Source organism: Eleutherodactylus coqui, chromosome 1 (assembly GCF_035609145.1).
Source record: "Eleutherodactylus coqui strain aEleCoq1 chromosome 1, aEleCoq1.hap1, whole genome shotgun sequence".
NCBI classification, from domain to species: Eukaryota; Metazoa; Chordata; class Amphibia; order Anura; family Eleutherodactylidae; genus Eleutherodactylus; species Eleutherodactylus coqui.
Genome location: NC_089837.1, coordinates 264,888,891 through 264,908,770, shown reverse-complemented (window position 1 = coordinate 264,908,770; position 19,880 = coordinate 264,888,891). Strand labels below are relative to the sequence as shown.

At 45.3% G+C, this 19,880-nt stretch overlaps 1 protein-coding gene across 1 annotated transcript in view; it reads right to left on the bottom strand.

The window, feature by feature from the left end:
- BACH2 (BTB domain and CNC homolog 2) overlaps nucleotides 1-11,815 on the bottom strand; it is a 412,122-nt gene extending 400,307 nt beyond the window's left edge. The window contains exon 1 of the mRNA XM_066608426.1: nucleotides 11,547-11,815. The gene's annotated coding sequence lies outside the window, so the exon portion shown is untranslated. The remainder of the gene's footprint in view (nucleotides 1-11,546) is intronic.
- Nucleotides 11,816-19,880: the final 8,065 nt, after the last annotated feature.

Below are 19,880 nucleotides of genomic sequence, written 5' to 3'. Positions count from 1 at the left end.
TATATCCCCACAATTGCTGACGGAGCGGGAAAATTACATCACAGTTCCATAAAAATAGCTCAAGCTTTTCGAGAGTTCTACACAGACCTATATAATTTGAACAAACTAGACAACACTGAACTAGAAGATAAAAAGAAAAAAATTGAGGACCTACTTGCCCCATTAGCTCTCCCAAAACTGAACGAGGAAGAGGCCTGCGACTTAACAAAACCAGTAACTTTAGAGGAACTCACATCTGTCTTAAACAGCTTCGCACAACATAAAAGCCCTGGGCCAGACGGCCTCCCACTGGCCTATTATAAAAAATATCAGGGAATTATCTTACCTCAATTGGTTTCCTCCTTCAACGCCCTGCTAGAGGGAGCACAACTACCAAAACAAGCCCAAGAAGCTTACGTTACCCTTATACATAAGGAGGGGAAGGACCCCCATTTGTGCAGTAGCTACCGACCCATTTCGCTTCTAAATTTAGACGTCAAAATATGGGCCAAACTAATTTCTAGAAGAATTAATAAAATAATACCGAGGCTAATTAACGAAGAACAATCTGGGTTTGTGGCTGGTCGAGAGGGGAAAGACAACTCTGCGCGCCTTCTTCACATTATGAGATACGCCAAGAATAAAAAACTACCCCTAGCCCTGCTAGGTATTGATGCTGAAAAAGCATTTGATAGAGTAAATTGGACCTTTATGCGAGCTGTATTAGATAAATTTAATTTCCCTCCCTCCCTCACACGAGCTATTTTCTCACTATATTCGAACCCGCACGCAAAAATAAAAGTCAATGACATATTCTCCCTACCCTTTTCAATCTCAAATGGAACAAGGCAAGGCTGCCCCCTATCCCCTACTCTTTTCATCCTCTCAATAGAAATTCTGCTGCAGATGGTTAGACAAAGCAAAGATATACAAGGCCTAAAATTAGACCAACATCAAATAAAAACTCTAGCTTTCGCAGACGACATATTATTCATTCTAACAAATCCCGAAAAGAGCCTGAACAAAATCAATGAATTATTGCAATTGTATGGTACAGTCTCAAACTTCAAAATAAATGCCGCCAAATCTACTGTATTAAACATCACACTCCCTGTAACAGCCGTAAAAACACTACAGGCATCCTCACCCTTCAGCTGGGCCAAAACTTACATCGACTATTTAGGGATACGGATTACAAAAAACTTAGAGAATCTGTATAATAAAAATTTCGCTCCTCTTCTAGAAGAAGTGATGATGTTACTTAAAACATACAACTTACCATTCTTAACCTGGTTTGGCAGGAAAAACCTGATCCAAACATATATTGTACCAAAAATTCTATATAAACTCCAAATGATTCCAATTCGCCTACCAAACTCATTCTTCAAATGCATTAAGTCAAACTTCTCTAAATTCCTCTGGAATAATAAGCGTCCTCGCCTTTCACATAAATTGCTAACACAGAAAAAGGAGAGAGGAGGAATAAACCTACCAGATATTGAAAAATATTATAAAGCCATTCAGCTAAACAGATGGCTTGAACTAGTGAATCCATCTAAAAACCAAGTCGTAAGCTCTCTGGCACATGCCTCATATGGAACAACCTTCTCAAAGGACTTATGGTGCCCCTCAGGCAAAATTTACAAAAAAGCTACAAATGACCCACTTATAAGCGGTGCCTGCGAGATTTGGGACCTTCTACAAGAAGAATTAGCTCCTTTCCCCTCTCCTATAACACCCTTAACCCTTGTTCCAGGGATTTTAAACATAAAGCTGGATAAACATACAGAAAAACTTTGGACCCTTCTAAACAAACTTACAATAAACGACTTGTGGTTTCATCGGGCATCCAGAGATACACAACTCACTGAAAAACTACTAGCTCTGGTCCCGCATCCCCCTCTCGACCATCTACAGACCTTGCATTTATCAAAAACCCTTGATAGGTTCAATAGAACATTTTCATCCTCCCGCCCGCTGACGGATTTTGAAAGAGTGGCCACAGCCAGACAGACACACAACAGGAAACTCTCAACTCTCAAAAAGAAATTCATCGATCGGCAGGATATTTCCAGACCCACATTTATTAGATCCTGGGAAGCAGAACTTAAGATTAATTTGTCAGATAAAGAGGTTAAAACTATCTTAGAAAACGCTCATGGACACTCCAGGTGCATCAGATTGCAAGAAAATCATTATAAGTTACTAACACGCTGGTACAAATCTCCAGAATGGCTTTTTGCCTACAAACTCGCGAACTCCAATATATGCTGGCGGTGCAGTGAACACATCGGCTCTCTGGTGCACATCTGGTGGTCCTGCCCGCGAATAAAACCCTTCTGGGATCAAGTTGAGACAAAGATACGAGACATAACTAGCAGCGACTTTAGCCTCCTCCCGGAGCATGTCTTTCTTGCTAAACCGTCTGCAAACTACAAGCCCTCCAAAATAAACTTGATCACGCACCTTTTAGCAGCAGCAAAAACTCTTATTCCCTTAAACTGGCTTCAACCCCAAGCTCCCACCTTCTCGCAGTGGCTGTCAAAAGTCAACGAAATCCGTAGATTTGAGGAATTGTCGAGCTGGGCAAACAGAACGCATACACAATTTAGGGAAACTTGGAGTTCTTGGACTAATTCTTAGACTTAGCTGTAGGGTTTGGAATAGCCTATTATCTTAGGTTGACACAGCCGATTAAGACGTAAGCTGATTACTGACACGTTTCATACCTCTTTCTCATAAATGTTACACCGCCGGAGATGCAAGAGGTGCCTACCCCCTATCCCCCCCCCCCTCCCCCCCCCCCTTCCTTTTCACCGCCCTCCATCCTCTCTTGCCCTCCCCACCTCTCCTGCACCCCACAACTCTAACTCTATTATTACTTTCTTTCTACTTTTCTCGTTAAAAAAAAAAATAATAAAGGAAAATCGATCTCGTTTCTGGATTTTGTTCAGCTAAGATTATATGCAACTATTATTACCTGTAATGTTACGAATTGTTGTTCATATTTGACTTCCTTCAATAAACAAAGAATAAACAAAAAAAAAAAATTGCAACGGACCGAAAAAAAAAACGCAAGTGGACAAGAACACATTCTATCCTAATTGCTCTTCAGAAAAAACGCAAAGGGGAAAAAAAAATAAATAAATTTAAAAAAAAATAAATAAAAATAAAAAAATCGCAAGTGGGTAGGCGCCCTAAGTGTGATAAATACCGCAAGATATCCTATTTTTGTGTGCAATACGCACCAATATAGGCTATAAGGATTTAACATACACAGCAAATATGCATATTGCAAGTATTTGCTGTGCACTGCATATTACACACATGGAAAATTTGCAGGCCACATACTCCCGTGTGAGTGGGCCCTTCATAAGGAGGCACACACTGACTGTTTTAGATTTTTATTTTTTTTTGCTTCGTACGATGCAAATGGATTGATTTGATGCATAAAATGATATTAGTTTATGCTAATTTTAAAAACATAACAAGTAGCATGCTGGGCTTTTGGATCCTGTGAAAGGACAAAGCCTGAAATCAACTGGAAGAAAACTGAAAACATTCGGAATTCAAAAGGATCCAGTCCTAGCTGTTTTTTTTTCTTTTAACATACATTAAAAACAAGTGGAAAGATAAACAGTGTGAATCTAGCATAACCCGGAAAAGGGAAAATAATTAACTTTCAGTTTTAAAAGATGCAGCATGTTCATTCTTTGGTCTTTTCCACAGCGCTTTTTTGTCCATAGACCTCTATGGACGCAGCCAAAACCGCACCAAATACGCGACAAAAAGTAAAAAAGCGCTGCGGAAAAAACTGAAAATCCACAAGCCCGAATTAACCTTCGAAGCGGTTTTTCCGCAGAAGTAGTTCTTCTGCGGCAAAATCGCAACGGAAAAACCGCGGCAAATCTGCCCTGTGTGAACCTAGCCTTAGAGAAAAAACAACAATACTGTATGTGCCTAGATAATAGCGCTTCATGCAATACATCAACAATATACAAACATTTACAAGCCATTAATGGAACAATAAATTAACACTGGGTGCCTTGTAGAATACTTTGAAACTCTAAAAAAAATTAGCAAATAAATAGCAAAAAATAGTTGTCCACTTGAGCAGTCATGGAAAAGCCAAAGCTAGTCACTTAAAAATAACTGAAAACTGCACGCAGTCTCAAAAATTACCATAGACATCAGATTGATAATACAATTTGTATTTAGTGCATGACTATGTTAAACAAGGGCCAATCCAACCCATACAGATTGCAGATTGTATGAACAGAAAGGCTAGTTATCTACACACACAAACTCATTGTAAAAAAAACCTCAAGCACCCAGAAAGAGTTGTCTGCGTGTGAGTGTAACGCTGATGTAAGTAAGGGATTACAATATCAGAGCAAGAGGATCATTTATTGGGGGAAACTGACCCCTTGAAGGGAGACTCTAGTAGCCCGTCGTACTGCCTCTATCTAGTATGCAAGATGCAATATGGGAAGCATAGAGGCTATAGTACCCTGTTGTACCGCCTCTAGCTTGGATACAAGATGCGATACAGGCAAGCATGGAGGCATGCAGTTTCCATATGGTACCCTGCAGCATATCTGTCCACATTTGCTGTAGCTGAGCCTCTAGATCTTGCAAATATTAGGCTGTCTAAGTTGGCATCCCAGATGGTCCCATACATGCCCTATTGGCGATAAATCTGTTGACTAGGCAGCCACGTATGGCAATATTGTGGAGGCATTCCCGTGACACCCTTGTGTATGCAGCTGAGCATTATCCTGCTGGAAAATACCTCCTGGAAGCCCTGCCATGAGAGGAACACATGTGACTGCAGGATGTCCTGAAGATATCGCTGAGCGGTCATTGTCCATCGTACCACTACTAGGGGTGACCGACTGTCATATGCGATAGCCCCCAGACCATCACAGCAGCACTGAGGACAGTGTGCAGCTCCACAACATGACACCACTGCAAACTAAGGAGATAGTTAAAGACGCTTCACATGATAGGCGCCGTAAAACCAAATATCCTTCAGCTAAGGGCGCGGAGGAAATGGTTCAAATAGACACAAGGGCCTGTAACGATGGAGCCACCTGTCACTGAATGACAGATAGCAAAACAGTTGGAACTGCTTATACTTGTTAAACAATTAGATGATCCTGAGCCTGGTCGCCTTGTATGTGCCCTCACACATCCATTGGTTCTAACACCTCCTAATAGTTTGGGTCAGAACAACCTAAGTGGCAGCAATTCATCGATGCAACCATCCAGCTTCTCAAATGCAGTACTAGCGTAATATGTCTCCACCGAAAGTATGGGTTGAGCAGCCTCTGCTACAGGCAATGCCCAGGTCATGCCCAAAAGCTTCCCACTGACTCCCACACATACATCTTCTCTGCATAGTAATGCCCACCTCTTGACTCAAGCCTCCAGGGTTCACTCAGCCAGGCATTTTCTCCCCATCCGTCCTGCACTTCATCGGCCAGCAGCTGTATCCTGTACAGAGCTCCACGGCTCCCTTCCTTCGCTCACGAAGCCGCGGCAGCGTTTACCTTGAAGAGGATGCCGCTTATTTCCTCACCTTTCCGGTAATCCTCCTTGCAGGTGCCCCCAATGTCCTCACTGCTAGCCGTGAGTTATCAAATCACAGATGGCGGAAGGAGTAGGGAGTGCCGCTGGCCAGGCAGGAGGAAAGGCATGTGAGAAGGGCTTCTTGTAACAACTATCCTGCAGCCAGGAATATCAGGGTGTCAGCCCCAAAGATAGATGGAGCAGACATCACATATAGGCTACTAGTGGAGAATATCTCCACCGCCACGCCTACCAGGTGGTGTGTGCGGGTGCCAATGGGAAGCTTTTGGGCTTGACCTGTAACAGAGGCAGCCCAACCCATACTTCAAGACTCTGTTAACAGGTCTAAATCTCTTGGATTGCTTCATAGAGGAGCCTAGTGGTCAACAATCTCCACACAAGTGGAAAAAGAGGTCCACTGAACATAAGTAGCCTCTGAGAGCCTTTTTATAGTCAAAGGGGGGAACCACTTTTAGGGCCTCCGGTGGTAAGACTGTTAATCTAATCACACCACAACTTTAATCATTGCATATCTGCCTGAGGGTGCTGGCGATGAAATTGCAATAATTCCCAGAGCTGCGAGTCATCGCAAAATTCTGAAGCCAATGGCTTGCAATGGCTCACTTCACATTTGCAATGTTTTCACGCCTGTAATGCAGCGTGAAAACTAAATCGCAGCATGTTCTATCTTTTTGCGATCTCGCCCATTGTCTCCAGTGGGGCCGGCGGAGGAGACCTGCGCTAGGTCCAGAGAGGCAAGAACCTGTCTTTATAATGCCCATGTCTGCAGGCACACACGGATTTCGCTGTGGGATTTAGCAGTGGAATCAGTGCATGCCCGTGTGCATGAGTCCTAAGGGTGCATGCACACAGGAAGATTTTTCTGCAGAATCCCGAGCAGGCGTCTGCCTCCGGGTTCTGCAACAAATACCCTCCATAGAATGCCAAGGAAAAATGATTTTTTTTTTCATGCACACCAGCGAAATCCAATTGTGGTTTCCACTCGTGGAGGGAAAGAAATTTAAAGAAAAATCACCACCTGCTCCATTTTCCTGCGGTGTCCACACAGATGGCTTTTATTGAAGTCAATGGAAGCCACCCAACCCGCAGCCTGTCCGCAATCAACATTGTGGATAAGCCGCGGATACCGCGGGAAAAGCAGGGATTTAAAAAAATAAATATGTACTGTGCATGTCTAACGGCGAGCCGTTCGGGCCACCCACAGTAAAACAGGTATGCGTGGACACCGCTGCTGCCAGGGCCAGATTCCACATAAGGAATCCGAGCCGCCCGTGTGCATGTGGCCTAAGGGAGATTAGAGTGTAATTTTTACATTTCTACTCATTAGGCATACACAGTGTTCACTAATACAGCTGACTGGCCATTTTCCCCCCAAAATAGATTATTCAGCAGTCCAATAATTCATAAATGGATGAAACAAAGTCAGCAACAGATAACACGGACATGATTTGTAGTACGTTTGCCGGCAAGTTTTCCCTTTCTGCTGGTGATCTTAAGGCTTAACATGATGACAAAGAAGAAGAAAGACCAATTTAGCTCCAAAGCTTAGTCAGGCTTCTCAGCTGTGACCCGGCAACTATTACTAGGTTGAAGGTCATCGTTCATTTACCCAGCATATTCCTACTCTAACCTACAGTATGGTACATATCACACCATAAACAGATCCAAGAAATACAGATCAGAATACTGCATAGCGGGTTTTCCTAACACAATCTGTGTGTCCGTGTGAAAGAAACAATGTGTACATTAGTACACTGACTAGTATGGGTCACTTTAAAATATACAGCAGGTCACTGAGGAGCCCAACACACAGTGGGGCTTATTTACTATTCAAAATACAACGGTTTGCAGGCGCACATTAGGCCAGGAAACGGTCTTACATACTTGCACCACATCGATCATCTGTTTTGTTGTAGATTGCGTCTATAGTCTCAGAATCTACTCGAGCCAATAAGAGTTACAAAAACATGAAAAAGTTTTAAGATCAAAATAATTTCTAGACCACAGTGCTAAATGTCTCATTGTGACGAGGTAGGACCAGTGTACCGAGCAGCAAGAGTCTGACCGCAGTATGCCGCTACCAGGTGATGCCATAGCGTCACCATCCTGAGGGACTGAAATCACTCTGCGGCAAATAATTCGTGTAGCTCTGGACTCCAGCATGCTATCACGTTGTGTGAGGGGTCATTTGATTCGTCTCAATGAGATCTACAAGAACGCTGGAGGGTGTGGGGGAAGCAAACCACAAGTATTTGAGAAAAGTGTGGTGCAAAGGAGTGTGAGAAATTTATTTCAAATTACTGAAAACATATTCAGGAGGATAGAGCGGCTGGTGAGGATTACAAAAAGTCAAAAATGCCAAACGTCAAAAGGCTAATCGGGAGAATCTAATCTTCAGCTCCGATTTGGAAATGCTGTGTTTGGGGGAATGATGCCTTACCCTGAGACTATAAAGAAGACCAGTGAAAACATGATAGTTTATACACAAGTGCCCATCTGAATGCCAAGCTGAACTTACACACCTTAATATACTTTAATCTCAATTATCTGCCCATGAAATCCCCCATTCTGGGTGGTGGTAATATAGATGTAACTTTCGCCCTGATATGGACGTTGATCTCGCACCATATGTATGTGACTTATCACATCCACTTAGAATTAAGAAGTGACATTTTTTTATTTGAAATTTAATACTTATACTGATTAAATATTTGATTCTTTTTTTTAGACATTTTCAGACAGCTTTTTTAACTTTTCCAAAGAGGCTTGGGCTAAATTGTGCCAAACTTTTGGTGCAATTTTTGTCATAAACTAAGCCAACCCATAGGTGGTGTAAATTTAGACTAGACAGTCTTAAAATGTGACAGATTTATCCTTCAGTGATAAATTAGACTCATTATAAGACTGTCAAGTCTAAGGACTCATGCCCACGAGCGTCGCAGGATACACCCGTACATTTACGCCGCGGGAGTACCGCGTTTAAAAACAAAAAGTGCCTGCTGGTGATCACAGAATTCCGCGGTCTCCATTAATGCTATAGAACATGCCGCGATTTATTTACTGCTGTGGAAACCCACGGTAGAAGTCTGCATGTGAGCACTGGCAGGAAGGAAAGCTTCCGCAGATTTCCACCACGGGAAACATCCGTCCATTGGCATTCACCCGAAATTTGCACTGTAACTTTAGGACACTATTAGTAAATAAGCTCCATTTGATTCATGGCTTTTGCGGTGTGTTATTTTCAAAAAGTGACATGTTGATTATGGCACTTTTTCTGTCTTGAACTTGAAAAAGTTACAAAATAAAAAAAAGCCATCTAAAAGGTTTCAAATGCATGTTTTTTTCTATTTTAGGCGGCTTTCACATCTGCGTCAGAACCTCCTGCCAGAGGTGGTATTGCAGATTTGGACGCAAATACCAGAAGAAAAATCACTGCATGCAGCTCGGTGGTGGACAGAACCGTTCCACCAGAGATTCCCCTTCGCTGCTGCCCGAACGGAGGAGAAAAACGGAATCCTGAGTGCAGATGTGAAACCACCGCTGCTTGTCTTTAAAAATTCTTACAAACTGTGCTGCGTCACGGCCGGGTGTATATTGCACACATCAGTAAGTAGCACCCGCTCATTTACCGAACAAGTGTAAAACATAAAGCATTGATTTCCTGTAGACGTCAATGATTGTTAATACAGAAATCACGTGTTACTGCCGTTATCTTTGCTCTTAAGTTTTAGGGCGCAGCGCCAACCTGCAACCTTGACAGCTTCTTTCTTTTGTGAATAAAAGGGATTACCAGTAGATTTTTGTTACCTACACATAGAAGAAACCTAAAGAAAAATCTGCATCACACCAGAGCTGAGAAGACAAATCTTGCTGGTGAGGTATCTGACTTTTATGATAGGGTTAAGGCTGCTTTCACAGCAGCGTTACGGTTCAGCTCAGGGTTTCCATCTTTCTGCTCCGTTTTTGGAGAAGAGAAATTGAAATAGAACAGAAAAACATCCATTTTTCTCCATTAAAATCAATTATGTTTTAAAAAAAAAAAACTAAAGCAATCAGAAAGGCGTCCATTTCTTCAGGTTTCCTTTTATTTTTTACGGAAAAATAACGCCTCAGACTTTACTATTTTCCTGCCCAACAAAAACAAAAACCTAATGGAATGGGAACAAACTGAAGCTTTTTTTTTTGTAAACCCCGCTGATATCAACGGGGGAAAAAAAAACAGATCCGTTTTTTCTCAGTTTCTCTCTTCCAAAAATGAGCAGAGAGACAGAAACCCTGAACTGACCCAAACGGCAGTGTGAAAGCGGCCCAAGCCACACAGAAATCAGTTTTTGTACTTGCAGCCAACAAGAAGGGTCTGTATGGCACAACGGGGCTGACTTCTCAGGACTGTCGTGGGGACAACTCTTGCGTTCCGTAAAAGTTGTAACTGAGTGGAGCTCCGTCCAAAACATATTATACTAAAGCTCATGATCAGTGCCTAGAATAGGAGCAAACTGGCAGAAGCTCCACACCAGCCCTGACCTGCCATACTTGTCAGAAGTCTACCGTAAGCCTTTGCTAAGTATGTCTTGCAGCCATAAGTAACAAGCCGAACCCCGCAAGGCCCCTTTCTCAATTATAAGGTATTGTGTCGTAATAGCTTCAAAAATATCGCAGCCGTTTTATAAATGTCGCGCTGGTCACCTGAAGCCAGGTTCATGAAGCTCTTCCTCTAATTATACAGCCGCCCCGCGCTGCTCACCCCGTCTCACTCCGTGACTAAGCTAGGAATAGACTGTGGAGATTGTAAAGGAGCACATGTGACGACACACGTATGTGCTGCATGGGGATGACGTGCTCGCTTCTAGCCGGTATCCCTGTCATGCTGCCAAGTCCCCGTTCTCACAATGTATTTCCCATCTCTTCCCTCAAGGCTTCAGCAAGAACCATAAGGTGACCGTGAAATCGCTGGCTAAGGAGCGCAGTGCTTTGCATGTAATGAAGATTAACCCATGAGAGAACACACCAATGGGCGAGCTGCATCAATAATAATGTGTATATGTGTACTACAAAGCGTCACGTGGCTGACAGGACGCTCAGCGGCCACACAATGCTTATGAATGGGAGACAGCTTCCAGTACGGGATGAGCGGCACACAGATAAACACTTCTGGTTGTTCTCCACTGCTCAGTCACCAGTAATGGACACTTTGTGAGGTAACGGTCTTCAGCATAGAGCAGGAGTGTGCGCCACTTACAATAACGACCATACAGACAGAAGCCGCACACAGGCTGTAGGAAAGGTGACAATTTTACCATATAAATAGCCATTTCCGTTCACAGCAAGCAGCATTTTTTTCTACGTTTTACAACTTTTGCAGTAGAAAACGCACTGCCCCATTTCTATGGAAGCAAGTACGCCAACTTGAGCCAAGCAGGGGTTAACGGCACTAGAAGCGGCCTCCCCGTGTAACACCTGGGCCACGCAGGGGTTAACGGCACTAGAAGCGGCCTCCCCGTGTAACACCTGGGCCACGCAGGGGTTAACGGCACTAGAAGCGGCCTCCCCGTGTAACACCTGGGCCACGCAGGGGTTAACGGCACTAGAAGCGGCCTCCCCGTGTAACACCTGGGCCACGCAGGGGTTAACGGCACTAGAAGCGGCCTCCCCGTGTAACACCTGGGCCACGCAGGGGTTAACGGCACTAGAAGCGGCCTCCCCGTGTAACACCTGGGCCACGCAGGGGTTAACGGCACTAGAAGCGGCCTCCCCGTGTAACAGCTGTCTCCCCGGAGCACCATAACAAGAGCCATGCTGGAGCGGCTGCACACGGTGACAGCACCGCCGCGCACACTAGTGACAGCAACTTTCCCTCCATCCATGTCCTTTGTTGTGTGGTCACATGAGCGCACTATAGCGTGCGGGGCGGGCGCTAGAGAGCGCAGCGCTGGGCTCCCCCCCACAGCTGCGCCCCCTCCTCAGGCTGCACTCACCTTGTTTGCACTTTCAGTTCCTCCTGCCGCTCAGGGACACATGACATGGCCAGCACCAGCCGCGGCCGCTGCTCAGGCTGCTCGCCGTCCTTGTTGTTGTTGTTGTGCCCGGGGACAGCTTCTCTCACCAGGATCCACCCCCAGCCCTTGTACGTGGAGCTGGTGAAGAGGAAGGAGTCACAGCAGCCTCCTATGTGGAGATGTCAGTCCATGCACTGATGAGGCAGCAGTGTGACTTCCCCGGCAGCTGACACATTATGCAGCGCCCCCTTCCGTATACAATGAGCGGCTTGTGTGCGGCTCTCCCCTCATCCTGCCGGCGTGTGTAGTGCTATGTGTTTGTTGCTCTCCGGCCGGCCCGCCCCCTTCTACGAGCGCCTGTTGTTTATTGGCGGCTTACTCGTTACTGACATCTGCTGTGAGCTGCTGTGTCACACAGTGCTGCTCGCTGTCGCCGGCGGCACACTGACCGCATTGTCTCCTACTATTGATTCATGCTTTCACATCAGCCCAGCTGCTCCATGCATTCCTCTGCGGCTCTCGCCATGCGCGGCTTGCTGTCTTATTCAGCAATTTCTTGTTCGTAAAAATGCCATTTTTTCCTGCTCCATTAATGAGCAGAAGGTAGTTTAATAATGAATGACATTGCAGTGCGATGCAATCAGGAGCATACAGCTGAAAATTACCTGAAAAAATGGGCATTACAGTGGGCATGCAGGAAGGGTATTAAATGAGGTTGGGTCACTTATCTCACATTGCTGGCACCAGGGGCGTAACTAGAGGCTCAGGGGCCCGGGTGCAAATGTTCACCTTGGGCTCCCCTCTATCTGTACCCGTACCCACATATAAACCGCTAAGCATACAGCTGCCAAACGGATTTATATACATTATCCAGCCCCTTGGTGTAAGCTTTCCAAGCATGGCTTATTTCCTGGACTACATGAAAATTTGTTTGTAACCCCTTAGGCTGGGCTCACACGAGTGTACGATTACTGCGTATTATGCAAATGTGATACACGGTAATTCACAGGCAATTAAATATATTGCCTTATGCAGATCCACTCACGTTTGGATCTCCAAAAACAGCACGGCTAGCCCTGATCCCAGTCTCCTTAGCACTGCATTCAGCACCTACTCACTTACTATGATAGAACCAACGACAGAGGAAGAAGTCTCCAGACTGCTTTCTGCTGCCCGCCTCACCACCTGCACTAGCGACCCTCTCCCCTCTCACCTCCTCCGGTCCCTTTCCCCAGCTCCCATTAGTCACCTCACCACAATCTGCAACCTCTCCCTAACCTCTGGCACTATCCCCTCCTAATGTAAACACTCCATCATATCCTCTCTGCTTAAAAAACCAACCCTTGCCCCGACTGATGCCGCTAACTACCGACCCGTCTCAAACCTCCCCTTCACCTCCAAATTACTAGAACGCCTGGTCTACTTCCGCCTTACACGCTTTCTCTCTGACAAATTACTTCTCGACACCCTCCAGTCTGGTTTCCGCTCTCTACACTCGACCGAAACTGCCCTCACAAAAGTATCAAATGACCTGATGATGGCAAAGTTGAGAAGTGACTACTGGTGAAGTACTGGTGGGGACAAGATTGACAGGGGGGTGACACCCCCTCTATGTAATTGGCTGCACAGCTACCTGGGCTGCAGGTCCTGGCAGCCCACTAAGGATGTATATTACATGGATACCACAGCCCCAGCTGCAAGGTCCATCCCTGCCGGCGGCCTACAAGGTGACAACGCCTGACTGGTGAAGCACTGAGCGGCCTCGGCAGCAGGGAGGCCACAGCGGCCTGAAGTGTATTTCCCGATGGAGGGCCACAAGGCGCCCACCCTATGTAAGTTGGACATCGCGGGCTGCAGCAGAAAGGCCACAGCGCCAGGGGGAGACACAGTGACAGCCGGCATCCGAAGACTGCAGGGATCCCATAGCGCCACGGGACACTACAATCACTGCATCAGGAGAGCAGAGAGACTACTGCGGCGTTGCACTGTTACACACAGCCGGATAACAGCGGTAGAACACAGCGCCGGGTAAGATTCAGGGAGTGCGGCAACAGCGGCGTTACTGTGACACATAGCCGGTTTACAGGGCTGGAGCTGGGCCTTTTTACTGATATGCCACGCATTGTGCCCCATATCCACTGCAGCACCTTCCAGGACCCTGCGCTATTCCACCAATCGGGAGCTAGGGGCTTGACAGGCGCATTCCTCCATGGAAGTCCTGTCACATCCCTAGCTTCCGGTGGCATCAAGGTACACCAGTACCTCCTCTTTGACCTTTCTGCTGCATTTGACACTGTTGACCATGACCTCCTTCTCACTATGCTCCACTCTATTGGTCTAAAGGACACAGCTTTCTCCTGGTTCGCCTCCTATTTCTTTGACTGCTCTTTCAGTGTCTCGTTTGCTGGCTCTATCTCCTCTCCACTTCTTCTCGCTGTTCGGGTACCCCAGGGCTCGGTCCTTGGTCCCCTCCTCTCCTCTTCCCTTCGCTGTCGGGGTCCTCATCCTACAAGTCATCCGTACAATTCCCAATGCACGAAATTTCAAACGCGCCTTAAAAATGCACCTCTAAAGGGGGGCATACAAAATCCCCTGACCTAGTCCCCCGCCCCTCCCTATGGTTCCCCATTCCTTCCACCTTATCTATCACATACGACATCTGCCAATGCACCCCCTTACCGCTCCACTCCGTTTGCTTTCTAATAACTGATTTCCACATGAAATCCCCAACTGCCTGTGTTCTCCATGCCTCACTCCCCCCCCCTTTACCTCCTGTACCACCCCCACCCCATTTGTTTCAAACTGATTGTATCTCACATTGTAATTGTTGTACTGTGTGGATTTCTCTCATTCTTGAAAGCACTGCGGAATAAGATGGCGCTATACAAATTAAGATTATTATTATATTATTATTACGCTTGGAAGTGACATCAGCAGGCGGAAGTGACATTAGCGGGAGCCGGGGAGCAGAGAGCGGGAGCAGGACAACGCTGCAGCGGCACCAGAGCCACATGAAGACCAGGAGGGCCGCTGCAAAGATACGTCCAGCGGCTGAAGAGGAGTGAAGAGGAAGAGGAGAAGCAGTTAGCGGAGCGGCAGGAGGCCAGTGAGCGCGGCCGCCAAGAGAGGTGTTGCAGGTGTTGGAGCTGCTGATGGGAGTTGATAGGTATATTCTCTGTGCCTTAGTGTGTGTGTGTCTTAGTGTGTGTGTTTTAGTGTGTGTCTGTGGGTCTAAGTGTGTCTGTGACTAAGTGAGGGGGTGTAAGAGTCTGAGTGTGTAAGTGTCTGTTTGTGGGGTGTAAGTGAAGCATAACTGGGTGACTGAATGAGAGCAAGTAGAAAGTGTGTGGGCGTTAAAAGTAAAAAAAAAAAGGCGCACAAGCGGAGGTGTGAGAGCAGCTGCGCACAGGCAGAGGTGTGTGAACGGCTGCGCATGGGTGAAGGCATGTTTGAAGGGTGATATAGTCAATCTTCACTACTTCACCACTTCCACAAGTTAAGTTCCATGCCTGGCAATGTCATCCAATGTGGTACTTGTGCAATGTATGCAGTCCTCGAGGGTGCATACTGTTGCGCAAGATGCATGCTCATCGCACATTCAGAAGCCCAAATCCTGGATCTAAATGAGCGACTGGCAACACTGAGGTCCATTGGCATCATGGAAAGGAGTTTGCTGCTCACTGAGCAGGCGCTCGCTGGGATAGAGGCAGGGGAGGATGGTAGTACGGAAGAGCAGGGGGAAGCAGGCAGCCATCTGGGTGACAGATGGAAGGAGGGGTAGAGGGAAGAGAATCAGGGAGGCTAGTCCTGAACTGGCACAACCCAACAAATTTGCAAAGTTGGCAGATGAGGGGGATGCCATGACAGAGCCAGCACCGCTGCAGCACGACATGCCCTCTGAACGCCATGGGGATAAGTGCTCCAGTGAGATGGGGACCGGGAGCGCAGGACAGACTAGACAGGTCCTAGTGGTGGGGGACTCAATTATAAGGAGGACAGATAGGGCAATCTGCCATAAAGACCAGGATCTTTGAACGGTGTGTTGTCTTCCTGGCGCTCGAGTTTGACACATCGCGGATCGGATTGAGTGATTACTAGGAGGGGCTGGTGAGGATCCAGCGGTCATGGTGCACATTGGCACCAATGAACAGATTAGCGGTAAATAGAGGGCCCTCAAAAACGATTTCAGGGACCTAGGATCCAAGCTTAGGGCGTGGACCTCCAGGGTAGTTTTTTTCGGAAATACTACCTGCACCAAAAGCCACACTAGAAAGGCAGCAGGATCTTAGAGAGGTAAACAAGTGGCTCCGGAGTTGGTGTAAGAAGGAGGTGTTCGGGTTCCTGAAGAACTGGCTGACTTTGCTGTTGGCTACAGACTCTACCATAGAGACAGGCTGCATCTTAATGGGGAGGGTGCAGCTGTGCTGGGGGAGAAGATGGCTAGTAGGCTAGAGGAGTGTTTAAACTAGGGACTGGGGGAGGGCAAAAAGAGAAACAGGGGGGTAGACAGTGTAAATAGCGACCTGGGTCCAAGTAATGGGAATGGGGGTTGAGCAGGGGGTGGGGTTAGTACAGTTAGAATTGACAAAACAGCCAATAGTACCATTAATAGCAAAATGAATTTAAGTAACAAAAAAAAACATCTAAATTGTATGGCTACAAATGCAAGAAGTCTGATCAGCAAAGTGGGCGAGCTTGAAGCGAGAATGACTGATGAAAACTACGATATAGTTGGAATAACGAAAACATGGCTTGATGATAAGAGCAATTAGCCGGTGAATTTACAGGGTTACAATCTCTTGAGAAGAGACCATGGTGAACAGAAAGGGGAAGGGGTATGTATGTACGTTAAATCGTACTTAATGCCGAGGCTATGAGAAAATATAGGTGTAGGAGATGAACCCATGGAATGTCTGTGGGTAGAAATACAGAGAGAAAAAATAACAAAATATTGATAGGGGTTTTCTATATGCCACCAAAAGCAACAGAAGAAACTGAAATCTTATTATTAAAGCAGATAGAAGAGGTGTCAAACCACAATGAAGTCATTATTATGGGGGACTTTGATTATCCGGATATAAAATGGGAAAATGAAACCTGCAAATCTAACAAGGGGGATTAGTTCTTGAGAACAATTAAAGATAACTACCTTACCCAACTTGTGCAGGAGCCAACTAGAGGGAGGGTCACCCTGGACTTGGTATTAACTAACAAACCGGACCGAATAATGGGGGTACCGGTTGAGGAACACTTGGAAAATAGTGACCACAATATAATTAATTTCCAGCTGTCATTCAATAAGAAACCTTACCAGGGAACAACAAAAAAACTAAACTTTAGTAAAGCAAAATTTGATCAGCTGAGAACTACTATTGGTAACATTAATTGGGACAATATCCTCAAAAATATCAGTAAGGACAACAGATGGGAAAAGTTTAAAACATCCTAACCACCTCATGTGAGCAGTTCATACCCTTAAAAAAGAACAACAAGTAGAAGGAAACCAATGTGGCTCGATAAGACTGTAAGGGGGGCAATAAACAAACCAAAAAAAGCGTTTAAACTACTAAAACAAGAAGGCAGCGAAGAAGCGCTAAAATCGTACAGGGAAAAAAACAAAATATGCAAAGATAAGATTAAATTTGCTAAGGAGGAGGCAGAAAGATTGATTGCCAAAGAGAGCAAAAATAACCCTAAACTATTCTTTAACTATATTAACAGCAAACGGATTTGCACTGAGAGCACTGGCCCTTTAACGAATAATGCAGGAAAAATCATAGAAGACGAAGGGGGAAGGCAAATCTGTTAAATAGTTTATTTTCAAGTGTATTCACGAACGAAAAGGAAATGTCACACAAGATGCAAGGGAAAAAACGAACCCCCGCTACATATTGCATACCTAACACAAGAGGAAGTGCAGAGCTGGTTACAGGGGATTAAAATCGATAAATCGCCAGGTCCAGATGAAATATACCCAAGGGTTTTAAGAGAACTAAGTGATGTGATAGCTAGACCACCAGGCTGATAAGTCTCACTTCAATAACTGGAAAAATATTCGAGATGTTTCTGAGAGACGCCATCCTAGAATACCTCAAGAAAAACAACAGCATAACTCCTCATCAGCACGGGTTCATGAGGGGGCGATCATGTCAGACGAATTTGATCAGCTTCTACAAACAAGTATGTTCTAGGCTGGACCTGGTAGAGTCTATTGATTTCGTATATCTGGATTTCTCTAAAGCCTTTGACACCGTGCCACATAATAGGCTGCTATAAAAAATGAGACAGCTTGGACTGGGCAAAAACGTGTGTATCTGGGTAAAGAACTGGCTCAGAGATAGAAAGCAGAGGGTGTAAATAAATGGTTCGTACTCTGGGCCACCATCGCTAGTGGGATGCCACAGGGCTCAGTACTAGGCCCCATTCTGTTCAATATACTTATCAACGACCTGATAGGGACTGCACAGTAAAATATCAGTATTTGCAGATGATACAAAATTATACAATATAGTCAATGCAACGGAGGACAATGTACAGCTACAAAAGGACCTAGATAAGCTGGGGCTTGGGCAAAAGAATGGCAAATGAAATTCAATGTGGATAAATGTAAGGTTATGCACATGGGCAGGAGAAACGAATGTCACCAATATACACTAAATGGGGTACTGCTTCGGAAAAATGATATGGAAAAAGACCTAGGGGTACTAGTGGATTGTAGATTTAACTGGAGCAACCAATGCCAGTCAGCTGCTGCAAAAGCTAATAGAGTCTTAGGGTGCATTAAAAGAGGTATAGGGGTGAAGGACGAGAACATTATTCTCCCACTATTTAAGGCACGTGTCAGGCCCCACATGGAATACTGTGTACAATTCTGGACCCCACTACTCAGGAAGGATATTGCAGTGCTTGAGGGGGCTCAAAGAAGGGCAACTAAATAATAAATGGAATGAGAGGACTGGAATACCTAGAGAGGCGATCAAAATTAAGACTTTTCACCCTGGAAAAAAGACGGCTAAGGGGTGATCAAATAACTATGTATAAATATATTAGGGGACAATTCAAGGATCTCTCCCATGATCTGTTTATACCAAGGACTGCGACGGTAACAAGAGGGTATCCACTATGTGTAGAAGAAAGCAGGTTTCGTCACCAACACAGAAGAAGGTTCTTTACTGTAAGAGCAGTGAGACTGTAGAACTCTCTGCCTGAGGACGTGGTGATGGCAAAATCAATTGAGGAGTTTAAGAGGGGAATAGACGTCTTTCTCGAGCGGAAGGATATTACAGGATATAGACATTAGGTGACCAGCGAGTTTGTAGTTCCGGGTCTTATATTTAGATAGGAACTATCAAAGGTTGATCCAGAGATTATTCTGATTGCCATTTTTTTTTAAAACCGCATGCAGGTTTTTAATGCATTTTTTAATTACGTGCAATTATAGATAGGAGATACCCAGGCTATATCAGCATGGTCCATATAACTTTATACAGGGAGATATACTGTATAAACATCTCCTGCATACAGTTATATCGACCTTGCTGGTATAAGCCTGGTTTCATATCTGTGTCGGAACTTCCAGTCGGAGGTTCCATCACAGGTCCAGCTTAAAATACCAGGAGAAAAGGTGCTGCATGCTGTGCTTTTTCTTCCGTCCAAAAGTTGGGTAGCTGGGCAGAAAGGAGAGGGACCACAATATAGCCAATGGGTTCTGTCCCTTTCCTGGGATCCCCCTTTCCTGGTCCCCGAATGGAGCAAAAAAGTGGAAACCCAAATGCAGGTAAAACCACCATTACCTGGGTGTCTCCTATATATAATTATATATGTACAGCTGGTATAAGCTATACATCTCCTGTATATAGTGATATACCAGGTTATACCCGTATGGTCCATATCACTATATACAGGATGTATAACTTATACCAGCTGTACATATATAATTATATACAGGAGATACCCAGCTTATACCAGGATAATCCATATAATTATACACAGGAGATGTCTAGCTTATACCAGAGTACATACATAATTATATACAGGACATATTCAGGTTATACCAGCATGGTCCATATCACTGTGTATAGCAGATGTACATCTCCTATATATATTGAGATGTGGGGTATGTTGTATATAATTATATGTACAGCTGGTATAACTTATACAGTACATACCACTGCATGGTCCGCTCTCCTTCTCCACTCCCCGACACTGTCAGTGTACCACCGGCCGGATTAATCACGCGGCCGTCAGTGCAGTTGTGACTTGTGACCAATCACAACTGCAGTCCCTCAGTGGAAGGGAGGACCAGCAGCCTGT